This window comes from Urocitellus parryii, chromosome 7 (genome assembly GCF_045843805.1).
Source record: "Urocitellus parryii isolate mUroPar1 chromosome 7, mUroPar1.hap1, whole genome shotgun sequence".
NCBI classification, from domain to species: Eukaryota; Metazoa; Chordata; class Mammalia; order Rodentia; family Sciuridae; genus Urocitellus; species Urocitellus parryii.
The window spans coordinates 75984546-75996800 of record NC_135537.1 but is presented as its reverse complement, the minus strand read 5'-3'; positions in this window follow the sequence as shown (position 1 = coordinate 75996800).

Below are 12255 nucleotides of genomic sequence, written 5' to 3'. Positions count from 1 at the left end.
TATCTTTAACAACCACAAATATCTTAGCCCCAGTTTTACTTGCACTTTTCTGGTCAAACTACAAGATTTAAAAATCTTCCTGTTCCTGATTACCACAGCAAACTTGTGTAAAATCCACCAGCAATATCCGTGCCACTGCCTGAATGCTGTACCGACTTTGAAATTTCCTCCACCAAATTGATTATTCCATCACCTTTAAATTGAGCCTTACAGAAAGTCTCAGGACATAGTATCTCTAAACTTCAACATTCCTCCCCACCCCCAAACCATCTCCAAAGGCTTCTGAACCATAGTCATGTTACTCACAGCAACAACCTCACTTTTTGGTAATAATTTCTGTTTAGTTAGCTTTTTTTTTTTTTTTTTTTTTTTTTTTTTTTTGTTACTGTGACCAAAAGACCCGACCAGAAAAATGCAGAGGAGGAAAAGTTTATCTGGGCCCACAGTTTCAGAGGTCTCAATCCATAGATGATCAATGCCATGCTTGTGGGCTCAGACTGAGGCAGAACACTATGGCTGCAGGGTGTGGCAGAGGAAATCCACTCAGGCCATGGAAACAGAAAGCAGAGCACTCAGCTCACCAGGGACAAAATATCAAACCTCAAAGGGACGCCTCCACTGACCCACCTCCTCCAGACACTCCCCACCTGCCTATAGCTTCCACTAGTTAATCCATATTAATGGATTAATCCATTCACTAGGTTCTAACTCTCACAACCCAATCATTCTACCTCTGAACAATTCTTGAATTGTCTTACACATGAGTTTTTTCGGGACACCTCATAGCTAAACCATAATAGTCTTTCACTCAAAATTCAACCTAACTGGGCCTGGGATGTGGCTCAAGCTGTAGCGCGCTCGCCTGGCATGCGTGCGGCCCGGGTTCGATCCTCAGCACCACATACAAGCAGAGATGTTGTGTCCGCCAATAACTAAAAAATAAATATTAAAACACACACACACTCTCTCTCTCTCTCTCTTAAAAAAAAATTCAACATAACTGAGCTATAGCTAAATTCTTGAAATTTTTTATTAAGGTGAAAATCACATAAAAGAAATTGAATCATTTAAAAGTGAGCAACTGAGTGACAGTACATTCAGAAAGTTGTGCAACCACCATCTCTTAAATTCCAAACTTTTTATCAGTCTGAATAAACCTTGTACCCACAAGCCACCTCTTTTCGTTCTGCTTTCCCCCAATCTCCTCGTAACCGCCAATCTACTTTCTATTTCTGTGGATTTGCCTATTTTGGATATTTTGCAAAAATGAAATCACACTGTATGACTTCTTTCCTTTAGTATTATGTTTTCAAGGTTCATCCATATTGCGATGTCAGTAGGAAATCTTTCCTCTACCAAGTTAGGTTCAGTGCTTGAAGCCCAAGGGTTTAACTGACAATAGCCAGATTAACAGTAGAAAAGACATCTCAGGGGCTCAGGAGGTTGAGGCAGGAGGATCCAAAGCTCAAAGCCAGACTTGGCAATTTAGCAAGACCTTAAGAAACTTAATGAGACCCTATCTCAAAATAAAAAAAAATAATAAAAAGGGTTGGAAATGTGGCTCAGTGGTTAAGCATTTCTGGATTTAATCCTCAATTACCCGCCCCCGCCCCCACCAAAAAAAATTGGCATAGTTTATTTGTACGCATATGTGAGCAAACAGATAAAGTGGCTCCTGAACATCTAAAGATAGGATTTATATACCACCTTTAACAGAGGACAGGGAGAGGGAAGAAAGGGCTTCTGTGGGCAGATCAAAAAGTTTCTTTAGAAAAGGTAAATGGATTTTTAGAGGAACAAATGAGAGATAAAATTTGTGATAATGTGTATTTATGTAGGTTCAAGTGATCTTGTTCATATTTTCCTTATTGTGAAACTTCCCTGGAGAAGAGGGTTTATAGCTGTGTTATAGTTAACTTCCATCACTGTGAGAAACATGAGATTAACAACTTAAAAAAAGAAAGGTTTATTTAGTTTATGGTCACTTGGTACCATTGCCTGTGGTGGCACAGTGCATCCTGGCAGGAGCACATGGTGGTAGAAATTGCTTACTTCACGACATCCAGGAAGTAGAGAAGAAAGGGGCTGTGGTACCCATACCTCCTTCAAGGGCATGCCCCAGTAAACAAACTTCCTTCTGTACCTCCTAGAGATCCCACTACCTCCCAATGGTGCCACACATTAAGAAATTGGCAAAAAAATTGAACAGTACTTCTCCAAAGTACTATTCACAGATGATCAAAAATCACATAAAGGATACTACAACATCATTAATCATTGGGGAAATGCAAAACGAAATAAGAAATACAGCCTTAAAATATTTGGGGGAAATTCAAGATAAAAATCATAGCAATGGAAAACTTATTCCATGAAGTTTCCATTTCTAACATGATAATAAAAGCTCCAGAATGATAATAAAAGCTCCAGAAAAGCTTTGATCAGCATCCATTTGACCTGAAATGTCTCCAGTTTAAAATAATCTTCTTACCAATTCTGGGGATCCAAGTACTTCATACTCTATGGCTGAAAAATATTGCACTATATTAACAGTGCTCCTATAACATCCATGTGCAAATTTTTGTGTGGACTTTTTTCCATTTTTCTTTGGTAGAAATGAGTGAATCATGTGATAATTCCATGTTTAACCTTTTGAGGACTTGTCAGTTTTCAGAGTGACTATATAATTTTCATTCACATCCCAACAAAGACTTCTTATTGTCTGTCTTTTTGATTGTAGCCCTGCTAGAGGACAGGAAGTGCTATCTCACTATGGTTTTGATTTGCATTTCCCAAAGACTAACGATGTTGTAGTATCTTTTATTTATTGGGTTTTCTTTTTTGCCATTTGTATATAAATATTCGGAGAGAGATGTATTCAAGTCTTTTGCCTGAAATGTCTCCAGTTTAAAATAATCTTCTTACCAATTCTGGGGATCCAAGTACTTCATACTCTATGGCTGAAAAATATTGCACTATATCACATTGCATTTAGTAATTGATCAGTTGATGAATGCTTGCTATATATAATGTGTCCTCCAAATTTCATGTATTGGAAACTTAATGATCAAAGTCATATATGTACAACTTCCATATATGGAAGTTGTGAGGTGAGACATTTGGCTCATGACAGCTGAATGTAATCAATATATTCGTAGATTTTTTTTGGATTAATGGGTATTGGAAAATGGTTTTAGTATAAAAGTGAACTTTCCTTGGCATTCTTCCTTGTTCTCACCATGTGATGCCTTCTGCCATGTTAAGATGCAGCAAGAAAGACTTCATCATATACTAGCACCAGGTTGTTAAACTAACCAGTCTCAAGAATTGTATGCCAAATAAGTCTCTCTATTTTTAATAAATTACTTAGTTTCAGGTATTTCATTATAGCATCAGAAAACCCAATAAATAAAAGATACTACAACATCGTTAGTCTTTGGGAAATGCAAATCAAAACCATAGTGAGATAGCACTTCCTGTCCTCTAGCAGGGCTACAATCAAAAAGACAGACAATAAGAAGTCTTTGTTGGGATGTGAATGAAAATTATATAGTCACTCTGAAAACTGACAAGTCCTCAAAAGGTTAAACATGGAATTATCACATGATTCACTCATTTCTACCAAAGAAAAATGGAAAAAAGTCCACACAAAAATTTGCACATGGATGTTATAGGAGCACTGTTAATAATAACCAAATGTAGAACACAGAAAATAACCAAATGTTGCCTTCTTTCATTTTCTGATGCTATAATGAGAGATGTATTCAAGTCTTTTGCCTATTTCATTTTTTTTAAAGAGAGAGTGAGAGACAGGGAGAGAGAGAGAGAGAGAGAGAGAGAGAGAGAGAGAGAGAGAGAATTTTTTAATCTTTATTTTTTAGTTTTCGGCGGACACAACATCTTTGTTGGTATGTGGTGCTGAGGATCGAACCCGGGCCGCACGCATGCCAGGCGAGCGCGCTACCGCTTGAGCCACATCCCCAGCCCCTTGCCTATTTCTTAATTGGATTGTGCTTTTGTTGTTGAGTTGTAAGTTCATTCTTTTCCCTTTTTAAAATATATTCTGGATCCTGGAACTTTAGAGTTATGTGATTTCCAAACATCCTGTCCCATTCTGTAGGTTGTCTTTTCAATTTCTTGATGATATATTCTAATTTAATTTGATTAAATCCAGCTTAACTATTGTTGTTGTTGTTTATACATTTAGTATTAAGATTTTAATTTGAAATTCAAAGTAAAGATGAAGAGTCAGAAAACCATCACTTTGGCTTAGTGTTATTTGGGAAAGTGAAATGAGTTCTGGTTGACTTCACAGTTTCTTCACTATATACACTAGTTTGAAGAACAAATAAAAGGGCCTTTTTATGTTTTTAAAGAAGTACCATTTTCTGAGAACTTGCCACTCATCTGAAATAGCATTTTTATTTCAAGAGGGAAAAAAGCTTTCCAAAGGGATAGAATACAGATTTCTTTGTTTACGATTGAAGGGCTATTTTCTGGAATTGTGTATTTTATATATTTTCTTAGAAAACACTATGGATGTCTTCCTATGGGAAGACTGGATATGGAATCAAATGAAGCTTTTATGGTACCATAAACATACATTGGAGAAAAGAGAGCCTTTTAAACAAATGGATCTGGGAAAACTGGTCACCCACATGCAGAAGTATAAGACTACACCCTTATCTCTCACCCTGTTCAAAAATCCACCAAAATGGATGAAGGGCCTATCTTCTATCCCTCCCTGACTCCGAAAACCCTCTAGGGCCCTTGGTTCATCAACATTAAGTTCCTTATGATCCTCATACAACTTACACTAACCTGAGGATACTGCTTCCCTTTTAGCTCTAGCAACTGGACCTATTTTTATTTCATTAACACTATGACACGAGGGGTGGAAGAACATGCTCCTCATGCCATGGCCACACGATTGTCCCTTCTGTCTTCCTAACAAGGCCCAGTGTATATGGCTCACCAGCCTTCCTTAGCACCACACCCCATGCTACTCTTCACGTTGCTGAGGACCATTTGCTCTCTGACACACCTGTCATAATTCTAGGTCGTTCAGTACCCACACAGGTGATCCTTCCAGCATCTTGATTTCTTCATGTCCCCGAGCTCCTTTTCTCCAGTGACTTGTGTGTCATGTGATCTGTTCCATGGATGACTGTGGTGAGATTCTCCATCTGCCATTAGAAGTAATTCATTTCCTCTTTGTGATGTCAATTCTAAGAATGTCACTCTTTGACCAATGTTTCCTATCTATCTAAATCACTCTCTCTAATGTCTGGACTCTCAACACTCCTTCAACCGCAATGGGATTTATAATCCACCTTTACTTTCTCATAATGATAAACATTTTCTACTTTCCTTTGAATTCCCTTTAGATGCCATTTTGCATGATTGTAAATTATTTCTTTGCCTACGATTTAGAGTCCCTTGAGTCCCTTCCCTCCTTTGTTATTAGTATGGAAAATTCCTATGGCAGAAGACATCCAGCTCTTAGTTGATGACTATGCCAGGCAAGGGATTAAGATTGGAGAAAAATGCTGACTGACCTTATTTTAAATTGATAATCACTAACCTCAGGTGGACTTTCAGGAATATCTGACAACCCTATTCATTAAAACCACCAAAACTACCAACATCTTCTCTCCATTACTGTTTTTTTTTTTTGTAATGGAAATTGAACCCAGGGGTGCTTAACCATTAAGTCACATCTCCAGTTCCTTTTGCAATACTTTATTTAGAGACTGGGTCTTGCTAAGTTGCTTAGGGTCTTGTTAAGTTGCTGAGGTTGGCTTTGAACCTGAGATCCTCCTGCTTCAGGCTCCTGAGCTGCTGGGGTAACAGGTGTGTGGGAACAGACCTAGATTTCGTTTGTGTTTATGGTTGAATAAAACTTCATTGTGTATATGTGCTATGTGTTCTTTATCCTTTCATTTGTTGATGAACACCCAGGCTGGTTCCATAGTCTGATGATTGTGGGTATGCTTGTATCCCTGTAGTATGATGACTTTAATTCTTCAGGATACACACTAAGGAGTGGTAACACTGGGTCATTTGGTGGTTCCAGGCCTCATCCTTTGAGGAACTTGCAAACTAATTTCCATAATGGTTGTATTGATTTATATTACCATCAAAATTATAAAAGTGTTCCTTTTTCTCCACATCCTCTGCAGCATTTATTATTATTTGTATTCTTGATGGTTGTCATTCTGACTGGTGTGAGATGAAACCTCAGTGTAGTTTTTTTTCTTTTTCTTTTTGGTGCATGGGGATTTGAACCCAGGGCCTCATGTATGCCAGGCAAGCCCTTTAGCACTTTACCACTGAGCCATATACCCAGCCCCTCAATGTAGTTTTGATTTGCATTTTCTTAATTGCTTATGATGTTGACCATTTTTTCTTCTATTTGTTGGTCATTTTTGGGAAATATCTGTTTAATTCACTTGTCCATTTATTAATTGGGTTATTTGATTTTTTGTTGTAAAGTTTTTTTGAGTTCTTTATATATTCTAAATATTAATACTCCTCAGTCAGAGGAGTAGCTGGCAAAGAATTTCTTCCATTCTATAGGTTGTCTTTTCACATTCTGAATTGTTTTCTTTGATGTGAAGAAACTTTTTAATATGGTGCCATCCCATTTATTAATTTCTGGTATTCTTTTCTGAGAGTAGTGGTCTTACTGAGAAATTTTTTGTCTATGCCTATATACTGGGGTGTTGACCCTATCTTTTCTTGTAGGAGTTGTGTAGTTTCTGGACTAATTTCTAAGATTTTCATCCATTTTAATGATTTTTGAACAGGGTGAGAGATCAAGATGTAGTCTTATACTTCTACATATGGATGACCGGTTTTCCTAGATCTGTTTGTTAAAAAGGCTCTCTATTCTCCAGTGTATGTTTTTGGCACCATAAAAAGCTTCATTTGATTCCATATTTCCCTTACCATTGATGTCCGTTGTAGATGTTCTTTATTAAGTTGAGGAAGCACATTTTATTCCTAGTTTCTTAAGAATTTTTATGGTGATTAGCTGTTGTTGGACTTGGTCCAACAATTTTTGCATTGATTGACATGGTCAGTTCCTTTTTTCAACTTCTTCATGAGAAATAACTCCACATCTTCAGCTGTTCAAGAAAAAAACTGTAATATAGTCAACTTCTCTTTTTCTTTTGTATTCTATGTTCAGTTCATTGGCAAAATCTGTCTCCTCTATCTTCGAAATATACTCAGTACCTGCCATGTATTCACCCCTTCACTGTTACCATGCCAGTCAAAACTACCATCTCCTCTCATGGAAAAGTGTCTTTGCCTTATCTCTTTTGCCCACCTGAGTTTCAACATGTCAGTTTCTCAATCTGGAAAATCGCACCTACAATTCTCAGTCAAGCACTCTCATCCTACCTCCTCTATTTATTTAACATAAATAAATGTTAAGACTTGTGGCATTTCAATTTTTATGTGCTGTGCTTATTTTCCTCCTTTAATGATTTCCTAAGGCAATATGACTCTTTCATAGAACACATTCTTGAAGTTCACTTTCAATTTAGAAAAATCTTCCTGTCGGCCAAATTAATACTTTGAGTCCAACAAGATTGCATGTTGGAGACCAAGTAAACTGAAAGAGTTTAAGTGAAAGTTAACAGAGGTCGACTGAGGTTTTCATGAATCTATTCGCAGTTGGTGAGAGAGTGGGATGATTCTTATGAATTCTATGCATCAAGTTTTGGAAAGAAGGGGATAGAAATAAATACCTTGCAAGTTCAATCAGTTCATTCTCCCAATTGGGGAAAAATATTTCTCTTCCAAATAAGCCCATCTCTCCTCTGTCATGCATCTATCTTGGATCCTAGCTTGGCAGGGATCATTCAGGCTGTGGGAGCTGTCAAGTCTTTATGATCTAAAGGCAGTTTAAAAACACTGATAGTGGCCCGACTCTGCGAGGACTATTTGTCTACTTGACATCAACATAGTCAAAGTTATGCAGGTTGCATATTCTCATCTTCGTGGAAGGTGTTTTTCTTTTGGAGTTTAACATTTCCTTTGCTGGCTATCTTGCAAATATACAGATAGTTGCTAAGCATTTTCTATTTTGGATTTCTTTGCTCCTAACTTTTCTAATGTTAGAGTATTTTTTTTTTCCTTTTTGCTTGCTCTAGAAGAAAACCTGATTTCTCCTTTTCTAAGGCTATTAAAACTATGGAAAAGACTCTTCACCCAGTCCCTCTTTGCTGTGACTATGCCTTTTAATTGGTGTTATAAAGCTTTTTAAATTCCATGGTCTATTAAAATAAATCACATTAACCAACACAGATAATTAACAAGATTTTTAATAGTTTTTAATTTTTAAAGACAAGAAAAATTCTTGATAAATTCAAAATTATCTCTACAATTCCCATGGTCTTCCCCTTCCCTCTTCTCTGGAACATTTACATAATTTTGACACGTATTCAGGAATCCTAAATCATCTTTTGGTTCTATCTATCTATCTATCTTGCATGTATCATATATTATTTTGTCATCAGCAATACATATCCCAAAATTTCTACTTTTTAATTTTTTCTATCCCTGTGCCTACACTGTGTTGTTTTATTACTTAAAAAAATTACCATCCTTCCTTTAAGTATTCTTGAGGTCAAGAAGAGCAATTTATAAGAATCTTTTTTCTTCCTTTCAATGATATGTACTATTCCTAGAACTTAATTTTATCATAAAAATTTACAGCATATTTGTCAAACTGTAGAATTTCCATGGGACTAACTAGTATTGCTTTAATAGTTTGAACTGCCTTTCTAGTCAAAAACATAACATGATTTGATTAGCTCTCTTTTTGTCCTTCATAATGGTAAACTGTCTTATTTCATTCATAGTTTTATTTTATTTTTTTTAAATAATCTTATGCCAGCAATTTGTGTTTTTATTATTATTATGAATGATACTGTGGGTTTGCTGCAGTCTGGCTGGGCACAAAATCAGGAGCCACTCACACCTTGTAGATTCAAACAGCAACTCTTTATTCTCGAACTGTCACCGGCACTCTACACGCACGTTCTGGGGAAATCCACACTTCCACTGGGCTCTGCATCCCAAAATACTCTCTGAATCCTGGGAGAACTCAATGGCAATTCAAGGAGCGGGCGGGCGCCTGAGGCAGCAGGATACACCCTATTCCCAGCAGGGTCCACCTTAAACCTGGAACCGCCCTAAACCCAAGGAGCAGGATACTCCCTATTCCCAGCAGGATACACCCTAAACCTGGACTCACCCTAATCCAGCAGGATCCTCCCTAAACCCGGATCCACCCTGGTCCTTGAGCAGGGTCACCTTTCTCAAAACATTCATGCAGTGTCACTGCAAATGACCTGGGTCCAAGGCAAGCCCATTTCCACAATGGAGAGTCCTTCCTCTAAACAACATGGGGTAGGCTGACAAGGAAATTGCCATGCGTCATTCCTACTTAGCTATGGCTCTCAGCATGGGTTAATCAAGAAAACTCATGGATTGTGGCTCAATTCATGAAGTTAGGGTAACAGCACAGAATGAATAGGGATAGCTATATATTTGAATGGAATGTTTAGGGGTATCAATACATTTTAAAAAGGCTTATTGAGAAATGGAATGTTTTTGCACTTTTTTATTATAACAAAATATCTGAGATCGGGGTCTTTATAAAGAAAAAAATCGTTCATTTTAGTTCACAGTTTCAGAGGTTGAAAGTTCAAGATCAGGTGCCCTCATCTTTTTAGCCTCTAATAAGGATCCCTTTGCTGGGTTGGTCACAACATCACAGAGAAACAGGAAAGGAAATAGCTGCATGCAGGAAAAGTCAAGCACGCGGGATGCCCCCACTTTATAAATACCTGCTCTCTGGAGAACTAACTCCTCCAGAGTAGCCAAGGTCCCCTCTATGGGTGTCCTAATCACCTTTCACTGGACCCCACCAAACACAAACCACATCCAAAACATGGCAAATAGTACAAATAAACATTCGCACATGGATAAAATATTTCACTCTTTCTATGTTATAAAGCTGAAACGTTCACCACAATCTAAATAGTGAACAGGCCCATCACCAAGAAGAGTTTTCTAATGCAACTTTTAACACCCGATTCCTGTGCCTCTGTCACCATCCTTGACTGGTGGCGGGGAAAATAGTTCAAAACACATGAAACACAAGGAGAACAAAATGTGAATTTTAGGAGCCTGTGTGCTGTGGCTCATTTCTCACCCATGATCATGATTCAGGTAGCATACGGGGGATTTTACAGAACAGCCTTAGATCTTCACCATCTAGTCTTTCCCTTTTTTGTACATGACTACAAGGAAATTCCTGACTTGTGAACATTTCCTTTGTGTGATCCCTGAGAAGCTGGTCAATATGAGCGTCAGGTCCCTCATCCCCCCACCTACCTCCCCTCTACCCCGTCTTTAGGGTTGAATATGTTGATCCTCTTTGTTCCCTCTTCAAAAGGAAACAGAGTAGTGTTTTCCCAGACAGGCAACCCTCCATTACCAAAATACTCTAATTTTAAAGAACCAAATATTCTAATTCTTAAGAATGGTTACATTTACCATGGTCATTCCTACAGATCCAACTCTACTTACATTGTTTCCATGAAGGAAACTCATCTCCAATTCCAAACCACCTAGGTGACAAGAAACTCTGAAAACAGGAGCTGCATGTGAGTTGGAGATACTTCTGGTGAGATGGTCCAACCAATTATGAGCCTCTTTCTTGTAGAAGTTGTGTCCAGATCATTCTGTTTCAGGCATTTTCTATGTTGCTTTGTCTTTGTATCGAGAGTGTGTTGCCTTGTTGGTTATTGGGAGAAAATGAAACTTTAATTCACTTAATTTCTTCTTTTCAGTCTTCCCTCCCTCTTTCCTTCCCTCCTTCTCACCCACCTGATCCAGAGCTTTATTTCTGCTAGGGGGAGGCAGTAGAGGCCAGAGCCTCCCTGAGGTCTACCCCTCCTGAAGCACAGGTTCTCAGTGAGTTTCATCTGCCAACAAATCTTGTTCTTTAATCACCAGAATGTCTCTTAAATGCTTTCAAGTCCAAAGACCTTAAATATACAAGCTGACTGATGTAACTTGATTTTAACACATAGTTTGAATTTAGGATCGTACATTTGAAAAGTTTGAAAATAAGCGTTATTGGTTTTACAGCAACAGAAAACAGACCCAGACAGCATTTAATCATGCTTTGTGGATTTGTGTCTTGTAAAGGTAAAATTTCTAAGCTGATTCTAAGCTGCAAAAGTCTGAGTTAAAGTGTAAAAGACCGGGCATTGTAAAGCTTCTAAATGGCAAGGCCTGGGCTAAAAAGTAAAGACTAGGTATTGTTAAAATTCCTCTGCTATCCCCGGAACCTGTAATCTCTGTAAAGTTGTTAGGACAATGCTGGAACTGCCCAGTAAATATTTCCACTGACTTTCTGGTTGTTTAATAGCTAAGGGTTCTGAGTTGCTTGGCACGTAGGCATTGCAGGACCTAAACCAATCAGTTTGAATGTGTACCCCACTTAGGAGCACCAATCACCCCTGTCCAATCTGTTCCCGCCAATGTATGCACTAATCCTGACTCAGGGTTGTTGTTCAATTTTCCCGCGCCTCATGATGATTTGTTCTGATGTATGCAAAGCCCCCCACCCTCTCCAAAAAAGTGTACTTAAGCTCTGCTTGAATTCTGCTCTGGGCTCTGGGCTGCTCTCCCTTCTTGAGTGAGCACAGAGTCCCAGCGAGCTGGAATGGATCCTCAATAAATCCCCTTTTGCCAATTGCATGGAGTCAGTCTCTTGAGTGGTCTCTCCCTCCGACGTTTCGCCGGACCCCCCCTTACAGTCTCAATGCAGATTCACACATTCAGAGCAAATGTGATTTGTGAATTGTTCACCTCTGGACTTAGGAAGTTAGTCCTTAATCGGACTAACAGAGCTTAGCCAATACTTTGACTGGCAACATTAAGTATAAATTTGAATCTTCTACTTTGTGAATAATTAGTCTCCCATGGCTTGTTATAAAAAAATTAAAGTTCACTTTGAAAGACAAATATATCAGAGTTTATAAAAACTTGGATTTGATTAGCATAGAAATGAATCATTAAATTATCTAAGTGTAGGTAAGTTATTGTTTCAGTTTTTTTTATTGTTGTATGAATATGAGGTTATAATTATTCATAACTAAAGTATTAAGATCTCAACTTTTATGAGTATGGAAAAAAGTTTAGTATTTTTTCTTTAATATACAACTGCTG